The 23,237-nt window shown below is 42.9% G+C and overlaps 1 protein-coding gene across 1 annotated transcript in view; it reads right to left on the bottom strand.

Moving 5' to 3' along the window:
• Positions 1 to 23,237, bottom strand: part of tmem132e (transmembrane protein 132E) — a 472,661-nt gene that overhangs the window by 279,979 nt on the left and 169,445 nt on the right. The gene's annotated exons all lie outside the window — the stretch shown is intronic.

Here is a 23,237-nt window from a genome sequence, read left to right as displayed (position 1 = left end):
CGAGAGCTATCAAACCTGAGTACAATCTCCATCTGCGAGGAAGCAATAACAGACTATATAGTATACCGTAAATGACTTCATCCACCAAGGCAATTTCCCTACAGGCATAATAAACATACCGTTATTCCTACATGTACTGCCATGGGCCATTACAGAGCGGTAAACTGTCAGAAAGGCCTACTAGATGTAAGACTTCAGTGACTAAGTGCTAGCATCCTTGATGTAGGACTGAAAATATCTGTGCATAGAAATAATATATAAAATAACTTGAGCAGTGCATATTTTCTACTGGTCTATTATGTTCTAGATTGAACGAGAACTTCTAATCCAAGAGTGCCCTCTCAACGCTGTTCCACAATTGCCAGGAAATATGCCAGAAGACATTTTCATTTTCTCATCTTGGGACTCTGTCTTTTATGCGAGTACTTACAATTTACTTATTATAACTCACAAACACCCTTCTTTAACAAGTTACCTGTGGCTGAGGTTATATCTATAGTCAAATTATTCAAATGGATGAAAATGAGCTCGTTTATTGTGTGGTTTTGAAAAACCCGAGGACAGGCATTAGCATCAGGTTGGTTAGGTTATGCAAGATAAACGCCACCTTTGTTTCCATAGAGATTAAACCTTTTTCCCTCTCTCCTGGTGAAGAATAAAAAGGGAGGGCAGCGACATAAGAGGAAAGTCCTGACAAAACCCTTTGTTGGGCTGTTCGCTTAATGCGGATGCATCTAAAGAGGACGGTGAGAGGGCAGAAAAAGTCTTAATGGATTATTTAACAGGACACATCCGCTCTGCATGGCTGCTCACCGGCTGTTCCGCAGCCTGCTTCTCTCTGCTGCTGTCGCCAACTATCCAAACGCGACAGCTGGCACACCTGATATATCTGATTGGATTAGTGCAATCAGTGGGTGATGTGTTTAAAGCTAACTGGGGTGATGGTGGAATTAGTGGTGGTGCTGCTGGTGCTGGTAGGGGTATGACTAAAGCTGGGATATGTATCTTTGCCAAAACAATAAATAAAAATAAAATACAAGGTGGTTTAAATTTAAAGACAACCATACAAACTGTTTTAAGCTAGCAGTAAATGCCATCGTGTTATAGTGGCTTATTACAAATACGATTCTGAACCGCTGAGCGGATCCCATGCCTGCAGGGTCCAATTTGATTCCAGAGCTGCTACACGGTTCTGATTGATGATTGATTTTAGAATTGTTCAAATGCATCTACTACACTAAACACTAGTTCAGTTTAAATGTTGGATGATTTGAGGCATTTTGTTTCAAAAATGTGTTTTGCAAAAATCAACCTGTTGGTGGCGCTATAACAGGCCAATGTGAAAAGGGTGGGATATATTCCTCAGCCTAGTAAGAAAATGTGTGAAAGATTTCACGTAAATTGCATGCTGCGTTCATGATTTGAGGCTTTTGTTCAAAACGGGGCAATCTTGCAAACTGTGAAAGCCAATTATAGCCAATTAGGATGGAATATGAAATATCGGACAGATCCGACTTGAGCACATGACCATAGAGATACTGTGTAACGATTTGTGAGATTTTTGGACAGAATCTGGAGGAGTAATATCAAAAAATGTGTTTTACAAAAGTGGGCCTCCTGGTGGTGCTATAAAAGGCAGATGCGGAAAATGCAGGTCAAAGGTTTGTCCTTGGCCACTAGGGAGTGTGCATGCAACGTTTCACGCAGATCGGTGCAGTTTTAGGTAAAAAATGTGAAAAGCTGCCTCATGGTGGCGCTATAACAGGCCGTTCTGGAAAATGCGGGGCAGAGGTTCATCGTTGCCATCCAGGGAGTGTGTGTGCAAAGTTTGGCATCGACCGGGTTAATGGTGCCGGAGATTAGCTGGTAACGGACGGACGGAAGGACGGACACACGGACGGACGGAGTGCAAAACATACTCTCTCCCCATGCCTTCGGCCTGGTGGAGACAAAAACAGTAAAGTCAGGCCCGGGCCGGCCAAGCAGTCCGGACACATAGGCAGGTAATCCAGACTGACAGCACGTTGCAGGTTCGAGTCCCGATTCCAACGAACTTTGCTGGGTGTCACCCCCCCCCCCATCTCTTTCCCCATTTCCTGTCACACTACTGTATACCTATCAATAAAGACATAAAAATGGCCCAAAAATATATTTTAAAAAAACAGTAAAGTCAAAGATGTCAAAGATAGGCTAAAATCTAATATATGTACAGTAGGCATACGTAATACACATGCACAAACCAGCAGCCACAGTATGTACATGAGATTAAACAGGTGCATAAAGTCAGATGTACAGTACAGTAAAGGTGGCAACGCCTGCCACAAAGGTGCTGCCACACAGCAGCAGGTACATGAGATTAGACCTATTAAGGTGTCAAAGAGTGTCCAAAAGAGTATCTATGCATTGCCAAGTTCACATAGAATGGTAGTAGTCCACATAGAGTAGGGCAGTAAATTTCACATGGTATCTTTCACAAGGAAAAGTAAAGTCCAGCCTGGTGACAGGTGATGGCCAGGCCTTGTTCAACAAGGTAGCCAATTGAAAGACCATACTGTTTCATATTTGCAGATAATAGTAAAGTACTTTAACAATTTTCAAGTTATTGTGGAAAATAACAATAACTATGCACCTCATGTTAAATGTAAATACCCATTCAAAGCCTTATTTACCACCTCAGCTGGATTGGAACAACAAGGTTAATGAAGTAGAATAGCCTTGTTTAACCTATGTCTTTAGTATGGGTGAACTGGAACAGAGGAAAACTGTCTGAGATAATTAGTGAAAGAGAGAGAACCGCTTGCTCAGTCAGACACAGGCGAACGTAAGGGCATCTATGCACGTGCTTACCTGTGCCCTCACTGCCCTGTGTCCTTGGATGTTTCACCTTTGGGGGTAATTCAGGAAGAGGTGGTTGCAGGAAGATAAAAAGTAGTGTAGGCAAGTTAGATTTCTGTTCTGATTGTTCTATCCCCCCTAACATAGTACTGTTAATAAGGATATCTATCTTAATGATCTCACAGAGAAGGGACACAATAAAACCTCAGCAGTGTGGCCATGGATCGGAACAACAAGGATCAAGTAGAATGGCCTTGTTCACCTTTCGTAAGTAGTGGGTGAACAGTCAGGAAATAAGAAAAAATCAATGCAATCAACTGCACAGCATACAGAATTTGTGTGCAACTTCAATGGCTGCCAATGCCATCCATTCACTGCGTGAATCTCTACAATTTCACGGTTAATTAAATTCAGGGTTCTGAACATATTGGCAGGGCCACCTCTGACCCAGAGGATATATAGGTGGGGAATCAGCCCAGTGCCAATTAGCCAAATTCCCATGTTCAACGTGTCAGATTAAATTCACAGGTATTGCTGAGTGACGTTGATGTGTCATTGTGTCATTTTATGTCACTTGGTTGATTCAGGTCAGTCAGGTTTGTCAACTGGTTCTCAACATCGGGCCCTGCAGGCACCTCACCAGGGCTCCAAATGGACCCTAACATGTCTGTAAATCTGACAATGTACAAAAAGAGCTGCCAGCCAGAACACTAGTGCTGTGGGAACCAACACACAGGCACCGGTCACAAGTACGTCCCACATTAACATATGTGGATGTAGTCAAGAACGACGCAGGACCGCAAAACACCAACGAGCTGGCCAGATGTATGGAGAGCCGGGATGACTGGAAGCGACGATGGAGGTCTCGTCTGAGGACGACCTAGAGAGTACAAATGGTACCAAATGGTTTCATTTGTACATTCTCAGAGTTAAATTGTGTGAATGTTACAGCGTAGCTACATTGGGATCCTAGTGAGAGTATACAATGGGTTAACTCCCATTGTATACTCTCAGAGTTACAGAACAGAAACTGTCCATTTGGACCACTGGTGGTTCTTGGAACTAAGTTGCTGAGAATCTGAGTTGTCATTCTGTCACAACTTCAAGTACTACTGCTACTGAGTCACATCCTGTGAGCCAGAGTCAAAAGTTACAATTTGGTCAAATGTCACCAGGTGATTTAAGACAATTGCTCTCAGTCAGATAACATTACTCTTGCAGGCCCTGCAGCGAGCTCACAGAAATATGACATTGTATGCCTGTGCAATCGGATACACTGGCATACAAGGATCTTGCTGATGGCATTTTAATGTTGTGGGCCATGATTTGTGATCCATTATATGCATGAGCACTCCCTGGAGAGGAAAGCTAAAGGACTCCCGCAGACAACAAACAACAGAAATCTGCATGTTGCAGCCAATAAAAACAAGCGGCGGAAACACCTGATCATTGCGTCCCACAACCACAAGGCACCCGCTCAAACGCACGTACGGGTCCCCCTTCAGACCACGGCCCTGACCGCCTGGCGCCCGTTCAAACACACCCTCCATCTGAGACAGACATCAGCAAAATCAGTGGTTCGTAACCTTTTCTGGATCAGGTTGCAGAGCACCCATCTGACCACTTAAGACGGCAGCTGAGTGGCCAGATGGGTGGGCCGCATGCTTTTCAGAGCATATTTATTTTAATGATCAATCGATTGGATTCTGGCTTGGATCAATGGAACTAATGTGGTATACTTTAAGGTCCTATTTATCGGTATCACAGTGAAACACTGTTTTATTCAAGGTTTAAAAGGAAAAATACCATGACATTGTTAACAATTGGGGTGCTAGCCCCTCCAATGCATGGCTTTCCGAAATTACGTCATAGGCCAGCCAATTATTTGAGACCCACTTGCAGTCCCCCACTTGTGTGGGAGTGTACTGCGCACGCACACACGCACACGCACACGCGCACACACACACCATATGTAGGTCTAAGTGGCCAAACCCTGCACCCCGTCCCCCTTTGACCCAATTAGTAGCAGCAGCAGGTTTTTGGTGCTGTAAATAATGCACGAGGGGCGAGTTTTGTTTTGAAATTTTAATTGTGCTCTTGTCTGGGCGATGTGCATTAGGGAGTGGGTGTGGGTAGAGGTGGTTCAGAGTGATTTTCAACAGCCTTGAAACTCATTAGAGGAGGGGAGGGTTAGCGAGAGGGCACATGGACAAAGCTTGTAAGACGGTGGGGGTCTCCACTTACAGTTCCCCAAGAGAGCCTTTTGTGTCTGCTGTCGACCACCCAACCATCACTGTCTGCTCCCATTAGGATGCAGGGAACAACATCCACACACGCCAACAAAAATACCTGCAATCAAGCGCAATTACTCCAACATTTATCCTCTGCACGAACGCTTGCTGGTGGAGTGACGCTTATCTTTTGCCATAAATCATGAGCTTTGACAGACCCAAATGGGGTGTCTAAACACAGAAAGACAGAGTCTTTGTCTCTGCATTAATATACTACCGCTACTACTACAAGCTAAGCTGTGTGTGTGTGTGTGTGTGTGTGTGCATGTGTGTGCGTAAGAGTCTAACTACAACAGCTCAGATTGCAGTGCTATAAGCCAGGGGGGGGGGGGGTCGCGACCCCTAAGGAGACATGGCCAAAGCATTTCCGGGGTCCCCAGGCAAAAACGTTGAGAACCCCTGCTATAAGCAAAGTTAAGGAGGGTGGTTCATAATAGTCAAGGACAATGATTGAGAGTGGTACAGTGGCAGCCACTATGGAATTGGAAAAATGGAGATACGGAGCCCATATATTCATTGTCCATTTTGACGAGTGAAGCATACAGGTCAGTAATTCAAGAGCAAAACACTCCATGAGTATCTTACCAGTTAGCTTTAGTGGGAGGGTTTGTCATTTATTCAAGACATTATAAGATTCTTCCTAGCAGCATATCAGGAGGTGCATACTGCATACGTTTGTTAGACATACTAACAGTCCGACGGGCATTAGTTCGACAACACCGTCGCTCCCGACATGCGCCGGTTATAACTAACCCGTGCTGCAGGTTAAAACTCAGACATGCGCGGCAGGTTCAAACTAGCCTGTTGTTTTTGTTGTTGTTTTTTTTAAAGCTATTTAGCCATTACAGCTATTTCTACTATTTAAAAATGGCAGAAACTCATTTCAAATGGGGGTCTGTGTTCAAATGCATATGAATTTGGGGGTTGATGACATGAAAATGTTTGAGAACAGACATATGATAAACGATCCTTATCCTCTGAAAAGCTTTCTTTAGTATTTACACTACTAACTTTTACACTACTAACTTTTAACCCTATTTTTAGTGATTTATTTACTCATTTGTCTTGTCTGTTGACAAACTGTAACTACAGCCTACTACTACTGCAATGCTATTTAAAGCTGCTGACAAATGACCATGACCTTGTTTACATAGTGTCCTTATTTCTCCCAATGCATTACCCCCCCCCTGTGATGATACTACTGTGCTTAACTGGCACTCATTTGCATCAAAACAACAATGTTCTTTGTGACCATCTCTAGTGGTAGACAGCTTGTCACAAATGACCGACATGTTCATTAAAGTGTGTCCTCGCACGCCCTCTGATCTGTGATGTCAACAAAACCTTTTGTTGTTCCTCTAAACAGCTTATGGAATTATGAAAATGAGCGTGTGGGTGTGTATTGTACGTACTGTATGCGTGTGTGTGTGTGTGTGTGTGTGTGTGTGTGTGTGTGTGTGTGTGTGTGTGAGTTAGTCAAGTGCATTTAACATTCCGCCACCATCTGTCAAGCTGTCTTAACAGTTTTCGACCCCAAAGCTTACGTTTGAAAAAGTATATATATATTTTATGCCGTATCAAAATCAGCTCAAAATAATGTTACCAAACCAGCAGAAGACGGAGCCATCAGGTTCATTTGAGGATGAATCAACTGAATATAATTACAACATTAACCCTGGTGTCCCCATTTGGGGCTTCATTATTAAAGGCGGACATTCTCAAAATGATCCTGGGGCTATATTATGCTTAATTTATACAGTGGGGGAAAAAGCGCCAATCTACAAGCTCACAACGTGGCGAATTGCGACGCACTTTGGGCTTGTAAATTGGCTATTTTCGTCAAACAGCGGCATCAGGCTTACACGCTTAATCTTGTTTCCATCGAAAAATTGACAAGCAGCGCCATTTGAACAGGAAATGAACAGAACCCAGGGTGACAGTTGGGACACAGCTGACGCAAGGCATCAGACACATGCAGGAAGGATCAGAGGTCAATAACCACAAATGAGAAGAACAAAGAGCTATACAATGTGACGAGTCCCTAAAGAGCACAGATGGGCCACTAGACTACCATGGTAACATTTGCCCCAACTATAATTGATGATTGGAGTGCCTGTTGGCTCAGCCAGTTAGTGCACATACCTTATGCTCATTGTGAATGTGAGGACGTACCAGCCTCACACCAGGCTGGCGTGTGGTGGACATTTTTTGTCTAAATTCTGTTTTTGCCATGGACATACAGAATTAGTATACACAGATGAGGGGAGGCGGGTACATAGGTTTTGTGAGCCGGTGTCAGTTTCCAGCGCTATAGTTTGAACCCGTCCCTCTAGTCCATGAAAAGCTTGGGTACTTCCAGGCTATATTTGTACACTCTCAGAGTTACGGGGTCCTTGAATATAAAACATATGAGAACCACTAGTACTATAGTGGAGTCCAGTAAATGAGTCTTATGATTAAGATAAGCACATGATAATGGAATTTGCCAAGGACGAGGCCAAGTCCTGCTACGGACCACTAGGACCTGGGCTCGGATCTGCTGGTCCCTGTCTTGTCTTGCAATTGTCTCTCTCCTCTTCCTCTGCCCTTTGTTTACTGTCTCAATTTACAATTTAGGCATTTAGCAGACGCTCTTAATCCAGAGCGACTTACATTAAGCAATAACAAAAGCATGGCATACATCACATATATAAAACGTAGTTATCATGAATCATGCGTAGACTAAGAACGTAACAGTGGAGTATCTATGTAAACTATACATACTATACTATACTATATAATATATTATACATGTGTACTATAAAGTGCTATGACTACATGAAGTGCAATTCTAGAGCTGTCTACGTAACAAGCTATAAGTCTGTTTAAAATACTATCTAAGTCTACATAATGTGCTATCTAAGGGGCTAGGCTAGGGCAAGTGCTACGGGCCATGGTGGAGTCTGAAGAGGTGGGTTTTCAGACTACGGCGGAAGATTGGGAGTGAGGCTGCAGTTCTGACTGTGATGGGAAGTGCATTCCATAGTTTTGGAGCCAGAAGGGAGAAGAGTTTGGGACGTGTGGAGCGTTGTCCCGGCGTTTTTAGTGAAGGTACCTCCAGCTTCCCTGCGTTGGCTGATCTGAGTGCGCGGGAGGGTTTGTAGGGTACGATCATACTTGTGAGATATGGGGGGGCCATGCCTTTGGTTGCTTTGAATGCCAGCATCAGAGTTTTGTATTCTGTGCGGGCAGCGACCGGGAGCCAATGGAGGGAGCGGAGAAGGGGGGTGACGTGTGAGAATTTTGGCTGGTTGAAGACCAAGCGGGCTGCGGCATTTTGGATCAGTTGGAGGGGCTTAAGTGCACATGCCGGTAGGCCAGTAAGGAGGGAGTTACAATAGTCAAGTTTTGACAAGACTGTTGTCTGGATTAGGAGCTGGGCTGACTCCTGGGTGAGGAACGGTCTAATTCATCGTATGTTGTAGAGTGTAAACCTACAGGATCTAGTGACAGCTGTGATGTGTGTTTTTGAACGAGAGCTGACAACACCAAGGTTCCTGGCTGTCGGGACAGACTTTACTTTACCTCTACACTGACCTGTGTAGAGACTGCGATAAAAAAATCTTGAACGATTATTGACAGTTTCACGTTGCAATGATAAACAGACCATGACATGATTGCGTTGCGATTCAAAGACGATCGTGGCACAGATATGTGCGCCATTTCCCAACACAACCGAATTAAACCGAAGAGCTTTTTGCGGCATAAACAGCATGTTACTGATAATTGTATTCCACTTAAAGCTTTAATATGGTTGGGAGAGAGAGATTTTGAAATAATACATTTATGGACATTAAATGGAGTAAGGAAAATGACACCGCTGCTATTAGCCATTGCAATGACCAAGCTGCCGCTGCAGAGCCAGAATACATCAATGTGTTATTGCCGAGTATCCATCACTTCATAGCTGATTGATACGGGCATTAAGAGCAGTTAATACGGAGGATTCCATTCCCAAACGCTGGCAGCAATCAATGGCAGAGAAGATGAGAGGCTGTAATGGCTTGTCTGCATGATGAGGTTAACCCTAGTGCCCCGTCTCTGGCCGTAAAATAAAAAAGAAAAAGCTTGTGCACAAAGCTCCCATTGCCGATACACTTGATCATTCAAGGTCTAGCTAGCTCCAGTGACCCTGATGGAATGATAGGGACACATTCACACTAGAGTTCACTCACAGGGCCCCTTTTCATACCATTTGACACGTGATCCAGATAAACATTTGGATCAGGGGCGCACTCAGTTTCAGGAGGATTAAAAGATAATGACTTTGATTTGAATGCACCCGTTGTACTTCAGTGGAGGAAGGTTGCAAAACTTCTCACTTAACCTCCAAACGCGTGGCACATGCTACAGTAGCTCTATACGGCTTGCGGGAAGCGATGACCAAACACCTGAAATCTGTGCGCTTCTCATTTGGGCACAAACGTGCGTCATCCATGGTCTAGCTTTAGGGCCCACATGGTGCACCACACTGACTTTCATCTGACATTCAGCATAAACATGTTCTTTTGTTTATGTTGCAGATTAGGGCTCAGTTTGGGTGGGAATTGTTTCAGGTACTGTATAGAGCAGGTATGACTTTGCAACATGCAGGCTGGACGTTCTATTGCAGTCTGTGGAAGTCCTGATGGAACTATTAACCCACACACAGTCACATACATATGCACGCACGCACGCACGCAGATTCGTTGTTCTACTTACTTTGAATTAGTTATTTTTGCAAGGCATTGGATTTTTACAATTGTCTACTGCAGATAAATGTAATCCTCCACTTCCTGCAGGTATACACTGTACAGTATGTGGCCGACTTGCTACTCAATGAAATATTTGAAATGAAATAGTGACATCCATCACTTGATTTTTGCAGCTACACTATGTCACCTGAGGTAGCTGGAGAGAAATCATATTACATATATTTGCTGATGCTGATTATGATGTATCTGACTGGGGAGTATCATTGACAAAGCCATTTTGACAGGAAGATTGTTTTTGTGCAGGTGTGGTTGAAGACAACTTCACTTTGTGATGGCTTAAAATGATGCTCTTTTGCACGTAATGATTAACAACTTATACTTAATTTACAGCCCTATATACTTCATTGCACGATAAATAGCAAGACTAGCCAATCTATATCTGCTATTTTTTGCAATTTTGTAAACATTATTGGACATTATATATATATATATATATTTTTTTTTGCAACAGGTTGAAAGTGGTTTATTAAACTACCAACTAACACATTGCATTTTAAATGCATTCACCAAAAACAAAAGGTGAAGTGAATTATTGACATCCAATACAAAACTCAACTCCTGTCTCCTTGTACTCAGCCTTCTCATTGCAGCTAATAAGGTGCTCAATGGGCCTTTGAGTGCACTGTGCACTAATGAGAAACAAAACACGTGTTGGACACCGTCCAGCAAAAGCAACCTTGAGAGGCATAACAGAATAACCCTTCACTACTTACTGTGCCATAGAACAGCGCAGCACATTCTTTGTCCTTCCTATAGGCCTTAAACATGTCCTGCTACTGCAGTGTGTGGACAAAAATACATGCTAATGTACTAATCACACTAAAGCCCAAACACTGACACATTAAGCCCCAAATCGGGTTCTTTTCTGCCAACTGGTTGTTTTACAATTGCAATATGTTAACCACTTAAGCACTGTATTGTACACTTTGTCTTTGTAAAATATATCACGTATATCACTGTACTGGAGATCTGCTATTTGCAGAACTGCTATTTTAGCTCTTTTTTTGCTTTATGTGAAAACATTTCAAAATGTTTGCCTATAATTAATGACATGCCCAAAATGGGTTTGTGAGGTTAAAAAAAAGTTAATAGTTTGACACGTTTAACTCACTATTTCCTGCAGAGTACTTTCTGTCCTGTCTACACAACCAGATCGACCCAGAAAATAGCATAACATCACCTCACTTTAAAGTGACCACAGCTGAAGGCATTGGCCCTAAACGACTGTCTAATAGATCTAGTTGGCCTCTCGCCTTTCAGGGTGATATTTCTTTCTTTTTTCTCCCCATCTACTGAAACCATTGCCATTCAGCACACTGAAAACCCGTCTGATCTGTAGTTATCACAGGGATTTTGGCTAGGGTAAGTGAGTATTTATTATGGTCCGAAGGGGCCAACTTGCTCCAAGGCCATTCCACAGGCTGGCGTGGAGAGTGGACACTTCCTTCCTCTTAATGAAATGCTTCGTGGTTGTGGTTAATAAAACACTATTCACCAGATTGTGGCTTGCTGGTTGTTATCTCATATCCATCACGCTGCAGACCTGACAAGCCGCTCCATCTAAGCGAGGACATACTGCCAGAGGCTACATCATCGCTCAATACCTGGCCAGTTAGCCACTTTTGAAAGTGGCTACTACTCTGTACTCCGTCTGCCTTTGCATTTGAATTAACCACAATTGAGACAGAGGCTTTTCCCCATTATTTATTTGTCCACCCGCGCGTCCCTCACCTGCTAATCCCTAATCTCTTCCTCTCGTCTTGGCCCCTTCCACTTCATGTCGCAGCATGGGGTAGATGTGAGGATGAGATGCAAGGACGGAGGAATGGATCTTATAAATGGGCAGGGGCATCCTGTTCAGGTGAGTGTCATTCTGAACTTGGACCACCTGTCTTTGGCCTTTTAGCAAATTGTTCTGTATTGTTTAGTTTAGTTCGAACCTTTCACATGTATAACAATACATAATACATTATACAGACACTTGAGTGGCCCGAAAAGGTGTAGGCTGAAGCTAAAAGCTTATAATTGCCTACCCTATTGGTTTACAGAACCAAATATTAAAACAAATTAATAGAGCTGACAAAACTGTCAAACAGTTTATACATATGTTTGCTGATTCAAGTAAGAAAATAACATAATTTAATGTATACATACGTATGTATGTATGTATGTATGTATGTATGTATGTATGTATGAGTACGGTCTCCATGCATGTCCTGCCTGAAGTGGTAAATGATGGTGTAAATGATGCTCACTTCACATTATGGTGTGATGTTTTATTAAAGAAGAATGTTTCATTGGCTTTAGCCAAATTCAGATTTCTTTCCCTCATTGTTTTGCCTCCTTGCCTGCTCCTCCACTCATGACCCACAAATCGAGCATGTTCCACACCAAGTTCCAATTCGTTGTTTGCTTCTCGAGGAGTCGAAAGAGGAGAGGGGAGTTTCCGTGAGACACCTCAAATGGATCCTCTGCAGAGGCTTTTTGTCAGAAGGAATGACGCAAGAATTTGTTAATATCTGTTAGATATTACATGCCGCACACACCGCCCGTCTCCATGGGCTATGAGATGTAAACTATGACCAGTATATGAGATCCAAAAGCCACAGCCCTCATAGACTACAACAGGATTATTTAGAGCCAAAGAAAGATTTTATGTGCTCGTATTCTAATAATGTTAATGCATCCATTTAAAAAAATGATGGATGGTCAGAAGGGTAATGCTTCACACTACACACTTAACTGAGAGGAACTGCACTGTCTGATACAATAGAGTTAAGTGTCCGGTGTCTCACTTGATTAAACTGGAAGAGAGACACTGACATTTTCAGAAAAACTGTGATTACACTACTTTTCTTCAGTTATTACACTATAATTGTAGGTTTGTTGTAAATCAACACTCCTGTACTCCCTCTCTGTATTCCCATATAGTCCCCCTCTGTTCTTTGTCACAAATTGCATCCTTTAATATAAACATTTGAACGTGTGAAATACACTTACAAATTCAATAATGCTTTGATTGATCTTTACTTACCCAGCTTGTTGTGCATGGGTGGATCGATGGGAGAGAAGAACAGTTCAATTACTAAGCGTATTTCACATTTTATTTTTATATCTGTCATGATGTGTGAATTAAATGAAAAAAAAAAAAAAAAAAATTAGTATAGCAATAACTAGAGAGAGAAATCCAGCGCCCAATACAACATGACATCTAAGCAATAACAAGCTATACAATGTCTAGTGATCCAGCTGTGCAATACGTCATTGACGTTGCTTCCTTGTTTAGTTTTTCTTTTGAAGATGATTTTTCTGGAGGACATTTCTGCATTATTTCAATAGCAATAATGAGAGACTGGAATGGCAGACAGAGAGAAGGGGAATGTTACACAGAAAATGGTCCAGCCAGCCAGGAATTGAGCCAGGAACACGGGCACACGCTGTGGTACGTGCCCGTACGTAGGGCTATCAGGTCACCTTCTTCCTTGCTACGTTAAGGGAGGTGCAAAGACGCAAGTGAGGGATGCAAGAATGGAAAACTATGAATGAGACTTTTGCTACTATCGTCCTTTGCATTTTGCAAGGGCCATGACCTTTGTATGCTATCTCCTGGAGAGCGTACGGTTTGGATGCTATATCCGAGGACGAGGAAGGCTATTTTAATGGCCATTACTAATCTGCCGGCCGTTGCTTTCACTTTCATCAGAAGCGTTAATGTTGTAACCGTGAGCGTGAGGTAGCGCAGATTTCCTAACATCAACATTCTATTCAATCACCTCAATCTGAGCCTCAGAGAAAAACGCCGCTAAAGATCGCGTTATAATGGAAGTGGACGGAGATCGAGTTAATTCATACACTCTATTTGAGTTTCTTCACTCCAAGCTCCTCTCTCTTCTCCTTAGATTCCTGATAAGCAACATATGCATTGGAGCGTCCTTCAAGATGGCAGAACTCCATTTTGGTGTCGCAACAAAGTAATGGGATTTGCCCAGCGTGTTTTCCAATGGCCAACTGGCTTCTGGGCCACATAGGATGCAAATAGAATATTATGCAATCTAATAGCGGTTGCTAGGCTACCGTTTTTTTTAAATTTTTACCCCTGGCAGTTAATTACCTGATCTGGCCAACTCTCCATAATTTCTATTGCATGTAAATCTGCAGGGTTGTTTTGTTTTCATTTATTTCTTGCATGGTGCTGACTGCTCACTTTGAATTCCCATAAATATACTTACAGTAGCAACTTATTGCATGCAGTTAGTGTTACATCATCCTAACGGTAACAAAGTCAAGGACATGCAGTCCCGCAGCATGGGTCATTAACCCAATGCATCACCGGACAGATGAGTCAGACCTGAATAATGACCCTAATCATGATCCAAATCACTGAGCAGAGTATATAGTGTTCAGACTCAGGTTCACCCATTTACATCTACAACAGCATCTCTACATTAGTCCAGACTCCAGAGTGGTATCAAGTTTCCTCGACTCTCAACTTCAACCAGAGAAAGAAATCCTGCCCGTAGTCCCTGATGCTCTGAGCACTCGTGGAGGCAGGATTTCACAGCTCTTTGATTACTCTGAAACATATCTCTGCCAGATCGATAACCCCCAATGGCTGGCTGGTGGCTGCAACTCCAGGTCCATTACCAAAACATCAGTCTCCTGGTAAAATCTAATGCCTGCTGTGGGCGCTGACAGTGTTTACCAGCAGGTGTTGGTTTCCTGTCTTTTCATCACCGTCCTCGACCATATGCAGTGTACTGCTGCCTTTCGACACACAAGTCAATAAGGCCAAGCGCTCAAGTTCACACGCACGCACGCACGCACGCACGCACGCACGCACGCATGCGTATTGTATTTTGTAGCATATTGCATATTGTTGCATATTGTATTTTCTTCATACAAAAAATTATTCAATTACAAACACTTGAATTATAAACTGCAGCCTTCGTTGTACTGGGCAAAAAAATAGACCATCGGCCATTGTAAAAAGAAGACTGCAAGGAGCTGGCATCATGCCCAAGGGGTTATATCCTGGTACATGTGAGCTGCTTCACGCCACTGAAATAGGTGAAGAGCACCTGCCGTATGAGCGAAGGGTTTGAGCAAGGATTACAGTACTTTACTTAGAGTAAGAGCCAGACCAACTACCATTAAAGCATTCCAATTCCAAGGATGCTCACACAATGGTATTGGCGTACGACGTGCAATTGTTGTTGCTGCTCACCTGTGTTTACTGTACCTGGGCAGATGCCCACTTGGGAACACTCTGAAATCTGAGCGCAGATTGGCATTTAGGATAACAGACAGACAATCAACAAAGCCTTATTTCACCGGCCATGTGTGCCAAGTGCACAAGTGGTATTTGCATATGGATGCATGATTGATACAGATCGTTTGTGCAGATGGTAGTCTGCTATAACCGCATGCAAACTTGCAAAGGCAGTCCTCTTCTTATCGACTTTGAACTCCTGACAGAGGGATAATTCATAGCAGTGGATACATTCAGTTGCATAGCAACCTGCAATTATGTCTGGTATCTTGAGACTCATACTCACTCAAACACATTCGTTCCCCTTTTCTCTATTACCTCCATTTAAACCACTCCAGAGTAAGGATGAGGAAGAATGGACATGATAAACACAACCATTACCCATGCCAAGGAGAGACTTACGATACCCTGTCAAAGCACTAAAAACAAATTTAGCAGTTAAATTAATCAAAACCTCTAGATAAAATAATATAAAACGTGACACTTCACAAGAGCAGAATGCGGTGACATCAAAGCAACGGTTAGGATGGAATGGGACAAAATGGCTACTGCAGTTCTCACGTGAGGCCTAAATCGAGTGTTTTACTTTTACTGCAAAATGACAGGTAAAAGTATGGGGAATGGCATACCCCTACACATTCTCCATGGCAAGCATCAATACAATAACGCAACAATAAACAACACATAAACACCACAACATGTGGGCGCATCCCTGAGGCACCGTATTAACCGAAAGTGGGTGGGCTGGTTTAGCAGGGAGATGGTGCATGAGCCAGAAGTCCATATTTGCATATGTACATATACAATATTTTCCATTACAGTAATAGCAGACTAACAGTCACCTGGCTTGGTTGGACAAGACTCCCAGCTTATTAGGGAGGCGAGCAAGGATGTGAGCCACCAGAGATGTATGTGATTTAATCAGGCTAGGACACCCTGGTACTGTAGCTCAACAAGTTAATGTGCTGATCACATATTCACAGCCAGACGTACGTGTGCTGCATGTCAATGGCCGCCTCTGCCTCGTGCCATACAGTACCCATCTCTCTCCAGTGTCCCTACTAAATAAAGCTGGGAAACAATATTACACCAAAACTACCAATTAAACATAGGTAGTTTTTGAAAATAGCCGATCTACAAGCTCACGAGTCTCGATTTTGAATATCTTTTGAAACATTTCAACTACACTAATCGCTCCCTGAATCCCAGGCATAAAGTATTTTCAGATGGGGGTCCGCAGACAAATACATATTAATTAGGGGGTCCTTGACATGAAAATGTTTGAGAACCATTGGCTTAAACGACATTGCACAGCAAGCCCAAAATAAGCAACTACACTTTAGAAAACAATTAAGACCCCCCCAAATTATCGCTTATAATAAGCAGACAGGGCAACACTGACACCTGACCATCGGGGAGGGGAACTGGAAAGGGACAGCGTGAACTATTATACACTCTGCTCTGAACACTGTTCGCTCCCCATGCGCTGCGCCCTCCTGCTGAAACTCCTCACTGTCAGGTGAGAAGAAAGCAGCTGGTGAAACCATGTGAATCAAAAGAAGACATGTGGTTGTCTGCACCCTCCCCAGGACAACAGTGGGGGTTGGCAGGGACATGGGGCCACCACATCCTCCCCAGGACAACAGTGGGGGTTGGCAGGGACATGGGGCCACCACAGTACACACAGGAGACATGTGGTTGTCTGCACCCTCCCCAGGACAACAGTGGGGGTTGGCAGGGACATGGGGCCACCACAGTACACACCCTCCCCAGGACAACAGTGGGGGTTGGCAGGGACATGGGGCCACCACACCCTCCCCAGGACAACAGTGGGGGTTGGCAGGGACATGGGGCCACCACACTACACACGGGAGGAATTGTCAATGAATAATTTGGGAGAAAACATGTTTTCTTTCATTCACCATTTTCAGCACTTTGACTTTAACCGAAGCTCTTTACATAGATGCATGTGCATTACATTCTCCCATTCACACACACATTCAGACATACACCGAGGAAACCATGCAAGGCACCAACTGCACATTGGGAGCAATTAGGGGGATCAGAGTGTTGCTCAAAGCCACTTCTACACTAACTGTTAAAAATCCGATGTAGCCTACTTGGTCCCCTCCCTTTTTCCCTCCAAACCAAATCTCATACACTACCTTATACATTACTCCCTGCTCCGCAATTTATCAGCACAACCATTTAAGAGCAGGGAGATATACATCTATAGTGCGTGTTATGAGGCTCTATATGTACGTAGATGTCAAAAAAAGAGTTAATATTTGACAATTTTACCAACTAGACCTGTGCTCGTCGGCCACCGGCCTACTTGGGAACGATGCAAGTCGGGAACCTAGTATGCAATACCTGTTGTCAGAGCACCCGATTTAACCGTCTGTGTTCCTTTTGTGCCCATACTGTATATGGAGGTCTCTGTATCTGTCTGTGAAAAGTGTACTGGTTAAGTAATGAAATGTCAGGTGTGGGATTGCCTTGGCAATCAATTGGCTGAGGCAGAGGCTGGGAATTCTACAGGTGAGGGGACTTACAATAGGCTTATTAGGTCCCTTGTCCAGAGCCTGGCCAGAGGCTGTTGTGCTGGTTCTGGACAAGCGGCCATCTGATGGACTTGACACCGGGCACTGCACTCCCTGTGGTGGTGTGGAGCGCGTCAAATTCGTGTCAAATTCGGAAGTCGGTGGGGCGAACGGTTCTCAAGTTACGTGGATTACAGACGTACAGATGTACCCACACAGAGAGACGTGGTGCATTTATTGTAAGATTTGGTATTAAAAAGTTGTTTTGTTTACTGTTGAGTGAGAAAACAATGTTGCACATTAAGCTAATCAACTAGGGACCAACAAAACATATTTGGGGACTCCCCTGGGGGTCCCGACCCCCAGTTTGATTACGACTGTAATATAGTACATAAAAGAAAATGCTACTGAGGAAAAGATTGTGAAAAAATGTCTACTGTGTAATGTTCACAATCTCCCATGAAATGTTCGCAATCTTGTAGCACACAGCTTTTACATGTTTGCCCTGTGGTTACAAATATAATACCATATCGTTTGATGTAACTTTAGTACAGTAGATATTTTAAAATAGGTGAACATGCCGGCAATTTCCCCTGAAGGCACACATTACACTATTAACCCCCTTTTCTTGTGGAGATGACATTGCGGGCTGCCACTTACAATGGAGGCCTGCAGAGGATTTAGATTATCCTCCAATCTCCCGTCTTGTCCAAGTCATTATATACAACCTTCAGACCCCACCAATCACTGACTTTCATTTGATTTATTTTCATTTCAAGCACTTAATTACCTGCACCTATACTTATTCCTCAAATCATGTGTCTGGATGAAGTTTCCTCTAATTGGGATGTTTAAAGTTAAACCCTATTCATCAGTCAACAGGGGTCCCCCAGGGGTCTGTTCTCCCCATTTTCCATCTACACCAAATCGCTTAGCTAAAAATAGCATAAAATCGACCAATGACAAAATAGAATATTTTCCTGCCTATTATGATATACCCAGAATACTAGGGATGCTAGGGGTCATGTGGTTACTTAAGAAACTGCAGTTGATGACCCAAATTACACAATGTTTATATCACACCTATGCAAATAAGGCAACACTTGGATATCACATCAATATGCTGCCATGCTTGGCCCACAAATTAGTTTGGAAATTTGGAAAATTAATTATTGTGGGTCCAGGGGAGACTCAAAATTGGTGAGCATCAATATAAGATCTGTGTTTAATGAAAGAGCGTGTATGTTTAATGAGCAAACTAGAGGGCTTTGTCTTGGTAAAACAGTGGCTGTGGAATTAAAACAATGCCCATGTGTACAGATCAGCCAAGAGGCCTTTTTGAATCGGCACACTCTACCAAACAATACGTTCGGCTAGGCGGTGTGGTGGGACTTTCAGGACAATGCATTCATGCAGCTACTGTATAACAAAGCCAAATAACAGAGAGCACGTTTGGAGTCCAGGGGGGAATAGGCACTATCTGTTTTTGATGCTGTCAGCGTAGAGAGAGTCAGACAGGAAACCAAGAGCAGAGACATGCGAGACAAGACAGGGGTCGGATTTTAACCTGTATGTTTACGCTCACTAGGACTGCCCGCGGTTCTCAAAGTGGGTCAGTGCGGACAGTAGTTCTCTATGCTTCGACACACTGTGAGCTTGTAGATGGGCTAATTAAAAATATGTACTGAAAATATTGAGAAATTGTGATAATTAAATTCACGCAAATCTTTTCTTATGCGGTGCCTGGCACAAAATACTTTCAAGGGGGGTCTGCAGCTACTGTAAATACAGTTTCCCCACACAAAAAGTTTGAGAAACAATGCACTAGGACACCATACGGTCTGTGCAGTGTGCACTGACTGGCCAGGCACCAGGCACCCCAAGGCTCTATCTGTTGAGTTGAGTTGTCATGTCCTCGTGAATTGCTTCATGTAGTTTGTGATCAATACGTGGGGGCCACAATGTGCCAAAGGGCCCAGTGTTGTGTAGACGATGTGCTCAGCAAAAGCAGCGAGGCCTTTGTGTGTCTCGACATCCCTGGGGTTCTGCAGTTCACATTTTGCTCCCCTCGCGGAGAGCAAGCTGCAGAGATTTTTATCAACACCTCGGCACAGCTCCGGACATAAACAGAGCAGAAAATACACTAGTAAAGCACCAGGACGACACAGAATTGTGAACAAAGCTATGTGACAGTAAAGTTATTGACCGAGTGACATTTTACAATCAACCACAAAAAGAATTCTGATTCTCATTTCCCTTGGCCATCATATTATTATGACTAGTGGTCGACTACCTGTCACGCCTTGAAGTTGATCCATACTGTATGTAGTGAGGCAGAGAAGCAATCAATAAAGTTAGAGCACAATTAGAGATCAATACGACATTGTGTGGACAGATTACTAATAACCAAGCCTCATTGTAGAACAAATTGGCCATTATTAGCACAGATTAGTTGCTTCATTATCTTTGGTACTAACAAGCATACACACTCAGTAGAGACCTCTACTGTACTCAACATGAATACAGAAAGGTGTTGCCATGGATGTGTGAATATTACTTTTAGTAGAACAGATATAAAATGTTTAAAAAAATCAATCACAGACCATGTCTGTCTCTTATGAAGGTAGTGCATAATAAAATACAGCACTTTTCTTCCACACCGGTGGTTATGAATCAGTGATGTCGGTCATTAATTGGTGGGTGTGGAGACGGGGGCAGTGGTGGCAGCCTAGAAGGAGAGGAGGAAAGCAAGTGGAACGAGGAGTGTGTGAGAAAAGAAAAATGGATTTATCACCGGTGTCGGCGCACCGGATCTGATAGGACTGCAAACAGCACATGTTTCAGAATTAATTGCAGTGCCAGCTGCCAAACGCTGTCATATTTGCTTCAGAGGAGAGAGACTAAAACGACAGGAGATTACTGCACTCGCATTTTGATTGCAATCCCTCGATGGGGACAAAGAGGGAAGTCAATTTGGCTTAGGATATGGCCCTGATAATAGCAACAACCTGCTGTGGAAAATAAGCCAATGTGTTGTTTTTATTCCTCATATATTTCTTAGTCAAACCATTTTCCTTTCTCTTTATTTTATGAAGTCAGTAAACACAAGGAAGATGAAAGCGATGGGAGAAGAGGGTACGAGAACTGGCATTATAATTTAATCCCAAAAGTATATGCGCCTCCGAGGATTTAGGAGTGCTTGTTAGACGTTGGCTCAAAAGGACCTTTACATGCTGATGCTATATTCACTAATGTGCCCGGTGAGTATCAGGTAATGATGCTCATTTGTAGCTTTCAATTAGCTAAACATCCTGCACGATATCCAAAACAGGTCTCATATTGAGAAGCCTGCAGATTCAACAACATTAATCATAGAAACCGTGACGATCCAGAGAGCATTTAGCCAAAGGATGGTGGTGTTCATTTATTTTGATATGTCCCAGAGCAGCGTGAAAAGCTTTGAGATTGCTTCTCACAGACTGATGCATGGGAGTGTGTACAGTGGGTGCTTCTAACACAACAGACTGATGCATGGGAGTGTGTACACTACAGTGGGTGCTTCTAACTCATTACAATAGGCCTATCTCACAGACTGATGCATGGGAGTGTGTACAGTGGGTGCTTCTAACACATTACAATGGGCCTATCTCACAGACTGATGCATGGGAGTGTGTACAGTGGGTGCTTCTAACACAACAGACTGATGCATGGGAGTGTGTACACTACAGTGGGTGCTTCTAACTCATTACAATAGGCCTATCTCACAGACTGATGCATGGGAGTGTGTACAGTGGGTGCTTCTAACACAACAGACTGATGCATGGGAGTGTGTACAGTGGGTGCTTCTAACACAACAGACTGATGCATGGGAGTGTGTACAGTGGGTGCTTCTAACACAACAGACTGATGCATGGGAGTGTGTACAGTGGGTGCTTCTAACTCATTACAATTCAGAAACGAAACAAAAAACAATAAGCACACAGTCTATCAATGACTATCATATCAAAGTGCTTTTGGTCGTACCATTACTGGAGGAAATTTTCATAGTTATGTGGTCAGTGATATACCTTGCTTGAATGGTATGTTAAAAAAAACTATTATGACCAGATTCTCTAACATTAAGTCAATGCGCTTATTGCTCCAGCTATCCAAGACCGGTAGATCATTAACTGCTTTAATATTTGTCATTTAAGGCCAAGAGAGAGACAGAGAGAGAGAGAAAAACGCAGAACTAGTTCACTTTCAAAGTGCTCAGGAGATGAATATTGAAGTGTCACTTTTTGTTATATCTTCCGAGGGAAGCTAAGCCGTAATGCATATAATCTTAATGAAATCACTGACAAGTCACACTCTCAAACAGGAGGAATTGTAATAGATTCCTGGCATATTTCTGACCCTCTGGGACCAGAGGATGGTAGCTTAGGTTTACGTTTGGGCTGCTATCTGTAAAGTGTGCTGCCTGCAACAGGCCTCACCACAAGTAATCATTTGCATTTAGATTCATACCTCACTCTCCCTTTAATAAGCCCAGCACCAAAGGGCTTGGCAAATCTCTCAATAATCATACCTGTACTTGCCTTGGTTTTCGTTTAATCACTGGTGGAAGAGAAGCACTCAGATTTTTATTTTTTTTTACATAAAAGGACAACTTCACCCATTTTCAACCTATCTTTATAATTGGTCCTCACTAATGTAATGCTCAGGATAAAATGTTATAATTTTTTCTACTCTGTCTCATAGGAGGGCTGTGGACACAATACATCATTTCAAGATTTCACATTTTTTATTTGTATTAACGTGAGAACTATGGCTTCCATATAGCATGTTAAATTTGAGCTCACTACGAGCTGGTAGATGGGCTATTTTTGTGGAATAGTGGAAAGTATAAAAAGGGGTTAACTAGTTAATATTCATGTAATAATAATTTATATCTACAAAGTAAATAAAGTTTTGAAATAATGGGAGTAAAAAGTACAATATTTGCCTCTGAAATGTAGTATAAAGAATCAAAACATTTAAGTGAAGTACAGTAGCTCAAAGTTTTAAAGTACAGTATGTGAGTAAAGGCAGTTACTTCCCACCACTGGTTTTAATGCATTACTTTGTGTTTGCAGTGGAGGAAGACATATTGTACGCTATGAGAGCTACAGTATGATTGTGCAAGGCCTGTACCACAGCCAAGACAAGAGCTGCATTTACAAAAACTACTTGCTTATGTGAGTAAAGGAACATGAGGGAGTCTGATCTGAGCACAACACCTCACTAGCCAAGCAGCAAGTGTGTGATGCAGAGAGATAAGAGGTGGCAATGCTTTATGAGGCTTTAAGAACAGCAATGCAAATAAATCTTGTCCATTGGCAAGTGGACGGGGATGCTTGATCTGACTGTACAATGAATGTGTGGGGTTAGCCGCACAAGATCAAACTGTATAAATTATAGAGCCCATTCTACATATTAGACTGGCAATATATTGGCCATTATTTGACATCAGTATCTGAAATTATGC

Source organism: Electrona antarctica (genome assembly GCF_951216825.1).
Source record: "Electrona antarctica genome assembly, chromosome: 8".
NCBI classification, from domain to species: domain Eukaryota; kingdom Metazoa; phylum Chordata; class Actinopteri; order Myctophiformes; family Myctophidae; genus Electrona; species Electrona antarctica.
Note: the sequence above shows the minus strand (reverse complement) of the source record. Positions and strands in the feature narration are given on the sequence as shown.